Consider the following 11098-nt stretch of genomic DNA (forward strand, 5'->3'; position numbering starts at 1 on the left):
GAGGCTGCGTGTGGCCATGTGTGCGTTTGCTTGCTTAGTAGCAACTTGTCGAGACTGTAAAGGCCCATTTAGGGTGAAAGCAAACAAAGTTCGAGCATTCAGTTAATGATTACTTCTCAATAATGAGCAATAAGCTCACGTTTTGCTGTTTTATAATTTTCGTCTTGGCGTAAGTACCCATTAATCATTTTCAACTTCAGCAAACAAATAACCAAAAAATTATCTTTTAGTGCAAAATGGTTCCCTTCGAAACTGCAGGGACCTGTACATGACAACATGCACACTGAGCAAGAACTTGTCAACATTGCAAGTTCATTATAAAATAATGTAAAAAACAAGCTTCTAACGACTCTTACAGCATCCTTCAGTTCTTCCTTTAACCAATTCTGAAAGTTACAGATATCTTATAGATGCATGATGAAAGCCATCCAGAGCATTTATGTTGTCGCCCGTCATGCAGACAGCCATATTTCGAAATCAGAAGCAACACAACCATTTGTTGCTTGCACTCGAAAGGAGTCAATCAATGGAATAACTCTGAAAGGGCAACAGTGTCTGTTAGGTGCAACAAACAAGCTTGGGGATATAATCAGGTTCAATCAAACATGACATGCAGAAAGCGAATTGTGAGCTGTAACAGGAATGTTACGAGGCAATTTCTAAAACCATTTCCAAAGCAATTTCCAAAGTCATTAGCATAAATTTACATACACGTAAAAAAGCCATGTAAGCCTACATGAAAAGACAGTTTTGAATTCACAGTTGGTGTCAAAAGTTCAGAAATTAGTGCCCTCTCTCAATTTCAGTGACAAATCACAGATCGATTAATTAATTCCCAGTATGGCTCCAGAACAAATCCAATGAATCTCAAATGTGCGAAGTATATATACCACACATGTTGCCTGATTAGCACCAGCATTGCATGATGCATGACGAAGTATCACACTCTTCATTCTTCTTCAATCTGTTTTGAAATTTGCACTACCACAAAGACCATCTGGATGGACTATGATTCCATCATATTGCTGAGAGTCACATTTGGAGACCAAGAGCAACACAACAGTGTGCTGCACATGAGTGGATATAATGCACTGGGACAACTGTGCACAGTAAGGAACGCTTGTAAGGCGTCAGGTATTTGCTTGGGGAATGTAATCAAGTTCAGTCATGTTTCATGTGTAGAAAGGAAGATAAAAGTTGTAGCAGAACTATGAAATCCAACATCCAATACTGAACTTCCCCACGTGATCTACACACACATAAAAAGCACGAAAGGATAAGCTCAGCGGTACTGTTAAGTTTGATGCCCTTTGAGGTTTGACTTGCGCGTCTGTATGCAACCATCAAATACCATCTTGAAGTTACCAGAATGCCCAAAACAACTTTGTTGAACTGTTCTACTCTAAACTGAAATACTTTTCCTTAAAACATTTTTTTTGCAACATGCTGTGTAGCTAATTATAAAATAAAGAAAAGAAGCTGATAAAATTTTCTCATCTCAAACGTACTGATAAGTACACAAATCTGAGTGCTTTCAAGAGAGGTGACGCACCCGGTATTCAGTGTCCAGAAGCATACATAATGCTGCAGAATCCTATAGCAAGAAAATTTCTTTTAGTTGACAAATGGCTATGTCTGGTCACAAAGTCAATACCAAGTAAGGCGCATATCCTAACCTGCAGTTACATGAAGCTGCACGTGCTTCATAGGCTGTAACTCCGCCAATAACTGCTACATATTTCCCACCTCTAGCACGAGTGCGGAATCAATATACAGCATGGAAACAGCAGTTTTGTTGCTTTAGCTTCTTTACTATGCTGTTTAGGCAAGAGACGAGTTGAAATATTTGCATGGGCAGTTCTCGATTGAAGTAACGTAAAAAACATCCGCACTCCTTTCTGCTGAAGCGACTGGTGGACCACTTTTGCATGTCGCATCTCGTATGACTTGCTAAGGGTCCAGACTGACACACGCACTTCGTCAAACCTTCACAGAAAACACTCTTCGCTTTTGCTATAAGCTCCGGCCACAGGCAGTAAGTGTCCCGTCACCGTTCACATCGCAAAAGAAGGCAGCGCTCGCAGGCGGTCAGTTTGAGCTGACAGCGACAGGCGTTGCAGGCACACCGCCGACTAAGTTTCCAAGGAAGCCACACTGTAGAAGGGCGCCGTCTTGTAATCGAAACACACCACAGAAACAATGGCCACTGTCGCTGCTTATGAGCCAGGCATTTTTGCAACGAAGTTAGCAGAGCAATAGGCCGAAAGGTTCGACTCATCAAACGACGGCACCGCACTGCTGACCTCATTATCGTTGTCGACCAGACAACCATAACACATATGCCCCGACGGATCGCTTAATTGGGAGCTGCTACTACTCTTGGATGAGAGCGCGCCCACCGGCAGCACACACCGGTAATCCTTCTTCTTTTGCGATTCCAGCACAGTAACAGCGGCGCACAAGACCGCCCAGCAGCAGCACCAGAAAACAAGCGAAGCTCACGGCGGTGATCTCAGAAACCATGCAGCATGTCGGATAGGCTTTGGATTTGACGCGCTAGACCTTGCCCACTCACGCACGCACGCACGCACGCACGCACGCATGTACCGACACGCATATTCATGCGTCCACGCGTCACAAATTTCTCAAGTTTTTAATGCTAATATGTGCACAAGAACTTAATTATTTTTGTAACGAAAGTTTCATTTGGTTTTAATCCTTTGCTATCGCACTGCCCAAAAGCATAGAGCCCGAAAGAGACGACCTGGAGGAATGCCTGGAGGCGATGCCTTTCTAAACGGGCCGAAGGAAGCCGGAACTGGCCGAAGCGCTAGCCAACGAACGCAGCGTCTGGGGAGGGACAGCATGGCGGACAGCGTTGCTACGTTTGTCGTGGTCGGTCGTGGTCCTCCTTTGTGGTGCCGAGGGCGTGAACCATCGCTGGCATGAGCATTTGTCACTCTTCCGATATGTGATGTGCCGACAGCAGTGAAATTCGCTAAACCTGTGTTTATAGCGTGCGTCAGCGGGCTCGACGGATAGCGCGTCGTCCTTTGCGCGCCTTCACTGGAAACGCTATGCTGACGGCGGGGCTCATTTCCTCCATGGCGGAGCAGCTGGTGGGAGACCACTACCCGGGTGACATCTCGCATCTTGGGGGTAAGTTAATTTTCTTCGAACCTGTTCATTATTTCAAAGCCTTTGCGCACAACTGGCCACGTCAACACAGCTAGTACAGAGACGCGAAGACGCAGTGCCTATCGCGGCAGCACGCAGCGCTGAAAGGTTGTTTGCTGGCGGCACACGGGCATGAATGCGCGTGTAGTGTCAGTGGTCACACGGTCATGGTCAGTATGCCATGCAAATATGCACAGCTGATCCGATCGCGGGGTGCACGATATCGGCGCCGTACTGCCGCCGTACTGCCATTCATCTCTCGCCGAGAATGGAATATGTGCCCGCGAATAGATCTTCGGCCCGGGCTTTGCATTCTCGCCGCATGTTACGCTGTAATTGAAGTAACAGCGCTCGAGCAGTATAACTACGTAGACTGCGATTCAGCTGTATGCCTTAGGATTGAGCTTCCTCCTCTTTCACTTGTATTTCACTTGTACTTTTATAAATTGTGTATTTAAGGTACGAAGCTCCGTATGATCCAGCTGCGTTCGTACTTATAGCCGAGCCAGTGTAGTCGAGCCTTGAATAGCAGAACGGTGAGATAAAAACAAATTGCTCTGAAGTTTTTCGCCTCTATTTTGGCATTCGCTTTTTCATACTTTGGCTCGGAGCTGAAATGGTACAGACAACTGCAAAATGCACACAAGTGCCCTAGCTCCATTTGGCCTAAATCCCGAAGTTGCAGTGAAATTTAAGGGTAATTGAGCCTTTAATATGTACGAAGAATAAACTTAATTGTTTCATGATTATAACCAATGGCGCAAATAAATCTGACTTTGACTTAAATATGCTGAGGTACCTCTCCAATACCTTATTTGATGTTAAAGGAAAAAGTGTGGTTTTTCTGCAATTGGCACTATTAATTCATCATACCTGTGAGAATGTGAAATCAGTGCTAATCATGCCAGATTTCAAATTGAGGGACGCATGCAGAATTTGAAGCAAACCAGCCTTCTACTGAAAATATCGTTCTGCTGTGGTCTGTTCTTTTGAATGGTGGCATGTATTGTAGAAACGATGCTGGATATCGATATGCAAGTGATGTCTCGTCTGAGGCTAGCTTGTGAATGACTGCCGTGGTTATGAATTTCTTGTTGCCTGGCCCACTTCGAAATGTGGTTAAACAGTCGTGTTCCATTCTGCGACCGGCTCCTTTTTGTGCCTTGCATTTTGCCTTACATGCTTGATTCTAGTCCATTTTTTGCACTGTGCTGCTGTTAAATGTGTCTTTTTACCTTGCAGCAAGCTCCACATAGCTTTACCAGCAATGCCTCTTCCAAGCTCTCCAGTATAGCTGTGCCAGCCTTTCACTTGGTGCTAGGATGCCCAGCAAGCAAGCAGGCTTTTGAGGTAAGCACTGAAGACATCTTCCGACACAAGTAGCTTTTATTTTCCTAGTCCACTGCTACTTGTGTGACCCCTCGTTATGTTGATTTTTGCAAGTTAGGTTGCCTATTAAGGGCTCTCTTTTGTTTTTCACCTGCTGCTGTGGCCTACTGCATTGGTGTTCGGCTACTGAGCCCAAAGACGCGGGATTGAATTGTGGTGGCTTCGTTTCGACAAGGCGAAATGCATATTTGCTCGTGTGTTATGCAATGTCAGTGCATGTTAAAGAATCTTTGGTGGTCGAAATTTATGCACAGCCCTCCTCTATGAATGGAGCTATTGTTCAACTTTGAGGCATTAAAAGGACACTGATGGCAAGCTGAAGTTGACCTGTGATGATGAAGTTCCGCATCCTAACCACAAAGACTACACTTTTTCTGAAAGTGGAGCTTTATAAGCCAGAGAAAGCAAAACATACAATTGTCATCAGCACCGGCTGATATCGGAAATAAATTGCGATGCGCTGACTCCGTTTTTTTTGGCACAGATTCCAGAGGCTAGGCTGAACTGCCATTCACCTCAGAACGGTTATCATGGAGTCCTTTGTGTAGACTTCATGAGTTCAAATCGAGTGTCGGGAAAATTTTTAAATGTAATTTTTGCGCCAATCATTGTGTTGATGGCCTTTGCGCTGCTGTTAAAACCCGGGATAGCAGTATGGTATCCCATAAAACTAGGTTCAGGACTTGCAGGAAGTGGTTTATCACATTCCGCTAGCTTGTGCAAGAAACTACTTCAGGGATATGTGCAGGTGTCTTTAATGTGTTCCTGAGTGAGCACTAACTCGTTAGGGGGAAGGCAGCTTCTAATCTGGCACTACAGTGCCAATGTCGTGAGTGTAAATCATAAGATGACCCATCAGTGTGTACGCCTGATTTCTGTGACACTTCAGTGGTGTATAGAAGTGGTAAACAAATCTGTAAGGTATTTGATGCATATCTCCAAGGCAATGGCTGTATGAGTAGTGAAGCCATTAGTCAATCTTCAACGGAAAGAATTTTCTCTTTTAGATGACGTGCTTGTATATCAGTGACAGTTATTTGTTGTCCTGCCTTTCGCTGGTGTGGGTCATGTGTGGCGCATCTTCATGCGAGCCTTCTTTTCCTTCACAAAAAATTCAATTGATAGTCCAACCTGTTTTCTTCTCTTTTCCTGTGTTGCATCTTTTGGCTGGTTTTAAATCTGTAACTGAGCTCAGACCGTGATAACTACAGCCGGAAAACAGGGCTACTGAATGTGAGCTTGGCATACATGCGTACTGTATGTGTGAAAGTGCAGTTTACAATATTCAGAAATGCTTGATAGCCTTACAAGAATCTAAAATTTTGTTGGTATTCCTATTTGTTCTCTGTTCAAGTGTCGAGAGTTTTTCCGCTTCATCGTGTGATTAGAGCCACTTTGGTACTTAAGCTGAAATCTTTTCTTAAGCCTGCATGTTTCTCACTTTTGGGACAGAAATGTGGAGGCTAATTAAAAGAGTTCAGCTTAAAAGAGTATAGACACCTAATCTTGGTGGCATGTTTTCTTCTCTATAATGCTGCGGAAGACACTACTATGCATGAATCACCATCTGGTATTCGCGTGAGACCGCTGAATAATTTATAATCAACTTTTTCTGCCATCCTGTTTCGGTGAACAATTTGACTATGGCTATGACATCAAAGAGAGGTTATAGGTCACGTGAGGCGTGGTAAAACTGCACTTATAATCGCTGCTTCATCATTTTAATTCGCTACAGCGCTGACACCAGCATTCCTTAAGAGCCAGAAGTACCAATTGTATTGCAGTTTTTCATGCCTCACGTGACCAATAACCTCGCTTTGACGTCACAGCCATCATTCAGCTGTCGAAACCGAAACAAATACAGCAGGAGAAAGAAATTTGATTATAAATTATTTAGCGGTCATAGGAGGATGCCATGTGGTAATTCATGTATAATACTTTATGCCTTATTACAAAGAAAAAAACACGTGCCAAACAATAAGGACAGCAAAGTGTGCTATGGAAAGAAAAATGATAAGTCTAACATTACGAGACCAAAAGGGGGCGGAGTGGGTGAGGGAACAAACGCGGGTTAATGACATGCTACTTGAAATTAAGAGGAAGAAATGGGCCTGGGCGGGGCTTGTAATGGGAAGACAACATAACCGCTGGTCCTTAAGGGTAATGGAGTGGATTCCAAAAGAATGCAAGCATAGCAGGGGGCGGCAGAAACTTAGATGGGCGGATGAGGTTAAGAAGTGTACGGGGATATGGTGGCCACACCTAGCAAAGGACAGGGTTAATGTGGAGACATGGGTGAGTCCTTTGCCCTGCAGTGGGCCTAGTCAGGCTGATGATGATGGTATGTGTCGCACCTGCTGCTTCGTGCTATCAGCTGGCCCATGCTTGGCCGACCAGACTAGCCAAATTTGTGATGTGGGTTTTCTATTGCACCTGCATTTGTGTACACAGAGGACTTGAATGGTAGCAGGCGATCCTGTGCATGTGTTCACGCCACAGCACACATGACCCACACTGAAAGCTTCTCTGCCTTTAGTAAGACAGCTGCATCAGTCTGGGGCATAACGTATCCCAGTGCTAGAGTATGAGTAAATTGCTCTCGAATCTTAATCTGGTATCAGGTAGCATAGCGCAAAAGAAGGCTAGCGCGGCTGCCTAATATTCTCTTGGGCAGCTGTGTTGGATTTTCAGTGCCTGTTAGTGTAATCCGTGAAAGTTCACTGTAAACCATTCGTTTCGATGTAAATTAGGAAGTCCTTAGAGCCCTGTACTTTTTAATGATAACAAGGTAATGCAGTAATTCAATTGTACCTGTTCTCTTTCAACACAGTAAAGTGCTGCTGGGTCGAGTTCACAGTTTTATTTTGTAGGTGTGCTCAGGCTGTCATCATCATCATCAGCAGCAGCAGCAGCCTGACTACACGCACTGCAGGGCAAAACCTCTCCCATGTCTCTCCAATTAACCCTGTCCTCTGCCAATTGTGGCCACCGTATCCCCGCAAACTTCTTAATCTCATCCGCCCACCTAATTTTCTGCCGCCCCCTGCTACATTTACCTTCTCATGGAATCCACTCTGTTACCCTCAAGGACCAGCGGTTGTCTTGCCTTCGCCTTACATTCCCTGCCCGAGCCCATTTCTTCCTTTTGATTTCAAATAGGATTTCATTAACCCGCGTTTTTTCCCTCACCCACTCCGCCCGCTTCCGATCTCTTAACGTTAGACCTATCATTTTTCTTTCCATAGCTCGCTGCGTTGTCCTTGAATTAAGCTGAACCCTCATTGTTAGCCTCCACATTTCTGCCCCATAGGTGAGTACCAGTAAGATACAGCTGTGTTAGACTTTTCTCTTGGGGGATATTGGCAACTGGCTTTCACGATCTGAGAGAACCTGCCATATGCGCTCCAGCCCGTTCTTATTCTTCTAGTTATTTCCCTCTCATGATCCGGATCAGCGGTCACTACCTGCACTAAGTATACATATCCTCTTACTACTTCTAGCACCTCGCTACCAATTGTGAACTGCTGTTCCCTTGCTAGGCTGTTGAGCATTACTTTGGTTTTCTGCGTGTTCATTTCTAGCCCCACAATTCTGCTCTGCCTGTCTAACTCATTCATCATGCTTTGCAGTTCATATCCTGAGTGGCTTAGCCAGGCAATGCCATCAGGGAATCTCAAATTACTTAGGTATTCTCCAGTAACTCTTCTCCCCAACTGTTCCCATTTCAGGCCCCGGAATACCTCCTGTAAACAGGCAGTGAATAGCATTGGTGAAATCGTGTCTCCCTGCCTGACACCTTGCCTTATTGGAATTTTATTGCTGACCTTATGGAGAATATGGTAGCGGTGCAGTCGTTATAAATATCTTCCAATATTTTCACATAACACTCTTCTACACCCTGATTCCACAATGCCTGCATGACAGCTGTGGTTCCACCGAGTCAATTGCTGTCTGGTAGTCAATGAAGGCTATATATTGGGGTTGGTTGTATTCTGCCCATTTCTCTATCACCTGATTGATTGCATGAATGTGGTCTCTCGTTGAGTATCCTTTATGAAAGCCTGCCTGATCATTTGATTGATTGAATTCGAAGGTTGTCCTGAGTCTATTAGTGATTACCTTAGTAAATACCTTGTAGACAATGGATAGTAAGCTGATCGGTCTGTAAATCTTCAAGTCCTTGACATCTTCTTTCTTATGAATTAAAATAATGTTCGCATTCTTTCAAGCTCCTGATACGCTCGTGGTCACGAGGCAAGCGTATGCAGGGTGGCTAGTTTCTCTAGCATAATCTCTCCTCCATCCTTCAACAAATCTGCTGTTACCTGATCCTCACCAGCTGCTTTACCCCTTTGCATTGCTCCTGAGGCTTTCTTTACTTCCTCCCTCGTTACTGGCTGGTGTCCCATTGCTGTGCTCTACTGCCTCTCTCTGTAACCTTCTGATTACATTCACTACTGTAGAGATTTGTGTAGAACTCTTCGGCTACTTTAACTATCTTATCCATATTGCTTATGACATTGCCCTCTTTGTCTTTCAGCGCATACATCTGGTTTTTACCAGTGATTAGTTTTCTCTTCACTGATTTTAGGCTACCTCCATGCTTTAGAGCATGCTAGGTTTTCTCCATGTTAAACTTTCTTATGTTGGCTACCTTGCACTTATAATTAACTTCGATAGCTCTCCTAGTCCTATTCTATCTCTGAAGTTAGACGTCCTGATGCTTTGGCGTTTCTTCATCAGATCTTTCGTCTCCTGAGATAGCTTGCAGGTATCCTCTCGAATGATCTGACCACATACTTCTGCAGCATGCTGCAATGAATTTAAATATGTATTTAAAGATAACAGTTAAGGTGGGAGATTGAGCTTTGAGATTTGCACTTCAACTCGGGAGTTATGCCGCTGCTACACAGAATACTTGATCGCCGTAGAGATATTTCATCATCTCGCACCAAACTGCTGTGGAGCCACTGTCACAGTTGATAATTTTGCTGGGAAGCTGTTGTAGCACTCACGCAGTTTTGAAAAGGTGGTATTCATTGTTTTTGTGCTATTGGCAACAGTGATAATCCGCTTGCTGCAGTGTTTTGTGGCCAGCCTTCTTTTTTTTCAGTGAAATAAGTTGTACATTTCATGTTGAGTATTCTTTCAGCGATTAAATTGCTTTGATTTTATTCCTTAGTGTAAGTTGCGAGTGCTCCATGTCTGAGTGCAAATTTCTACCACTGAAAAGCCTTCAAAATCTTGATAGATGTCCACACTGTTCTAGGGACTCTGTGGCTATTGGAAATGCCCATTTAGCTGCATTCAAGTGCCACTGAGTTGATGGCCATTTGAAAGCCTTCAAAATGCCTGTGTGACACGGTTATTAGATTTTGTGCAGGTTTGATGCTGAGCAGCCTGCGTGCTTGAGTCGGGTTTTCCAATGTCTGTATTTCAAACCTGATACTTTTCGAAATCATCATTAGTTCATTAATGGAAGAACTACTTGTGCCCTTTTCTGGAATTTCGAGAAAACAAATTAACTGAATTTTTTTGCATATACTGCTACCTTTTTGCAGGTGCTGCATAGTGAGAACCTGGATCAAGACGCCAACCTGCTGGACTTGGAGAAGCTGAAGAAATTGTTTAGCCACTGTGTGGCACCCGTCATGAGGGATGTGGCATTAATAAAGCCAGTTAAGGTGACCTTATCTATGTCCTTTTGCAAGCATGCTACACACATGAGAGTCATCCCACGAACATTGCTGCAAAGCTTGTTATCTCACAACATGCATGCTGAATGAGGCAGTGACAGACAGGTGAGGAGGCCTTTAGGTAGGGCATTGGCGTAACGTGTTGAGCAGTGATGTAGGAGCCTTGCAGCCATGCAAGGTATTATCGGTATCATGATGGTAACTCCATTTGACACTGTCTAGTGCTCTGTGAGCCAGACAAGGCTCTTGAACATTCTGGGACTCACCCTTGGCTCTCGGACATTCTGGAAGCCCCACCCGGCTTGCGCATATCACGCGAGGATGTCTCCTGCTGTACGAGCCTTACGCGGCTTGCGCACTTTATGTGACAGATGTGTCGCATTTGCGAGCTTGCTCGGCTTGCGCAAATTCTGTGAAATATGTCTCGCGTTCTGCGACCTCGCTCAATCGTCACAATGTGCGTGGCAATAAACACGCAAAGATAGGCACGCAGAATCCACGTTCAGTATTTTCAATAGGGTGGTGCCGTGGTGCAGCGGTTAAGCGGTGCGCCGCTGCCCTGCGATGGTAGTTGCAGCCACAAGTGGGGCTTGTGCGACCGAGGTTGCTCTTACCGAGCGACCAACCATTAATTTAACTGTCTCCTGCCACGGGAGGTGGTATGCTTACTCTCCGATGGGCATCTCTCCCGAAGATCATGTTGCGCACACGGCGATACTCGGCTTCACCTAGCAGATTTAAGTCGTCGCTTCTCAGTGACAATCCGGCTTGCGAACGCTCTCCAGTCGACGCCGCATTGCCAGCCTTTTCTTCCCTTAATCAAGCAAAATTCGTCG

The 11098-nt window shown here is 44.7% G+C and overlaps 1 long non-coding RNA gene across 1 annotated transcript; it reads left to right on the plus strand.

The window, feature by feature from the left end:
• Positions 1–618: 618 nt before the first annotated feature.
• Positions 619–10254, plus strand: LOC149337657 (uncharacterized). Its single transcript, XR_016284416.1, has 3 exons — positions 619–3159; positions 4420–4527; positions 10128–10254. It is a non-coding gene; the product is annotated as an uncharacterized LOC149337657 (long non-coding RNA).
• Positions 10255–11098: the final 844 nt, after the last annotated feature.

The sequence above is a fragment of the Amblyomma mixtum genome, chromosome 7, assembly GCF_055824585.1.
Source record: "Amblyomma mixtum isolate Tamu chromosome 7, ASM5582458v1, whole genome shotgun sequence".
Classification (NCBI taxonomy): Eukaryota; Metazoa; Arthropoda; class Arachnida; order Ixodida; family Ixodidae; genus Amblyomma; species Amblyomma mixtum.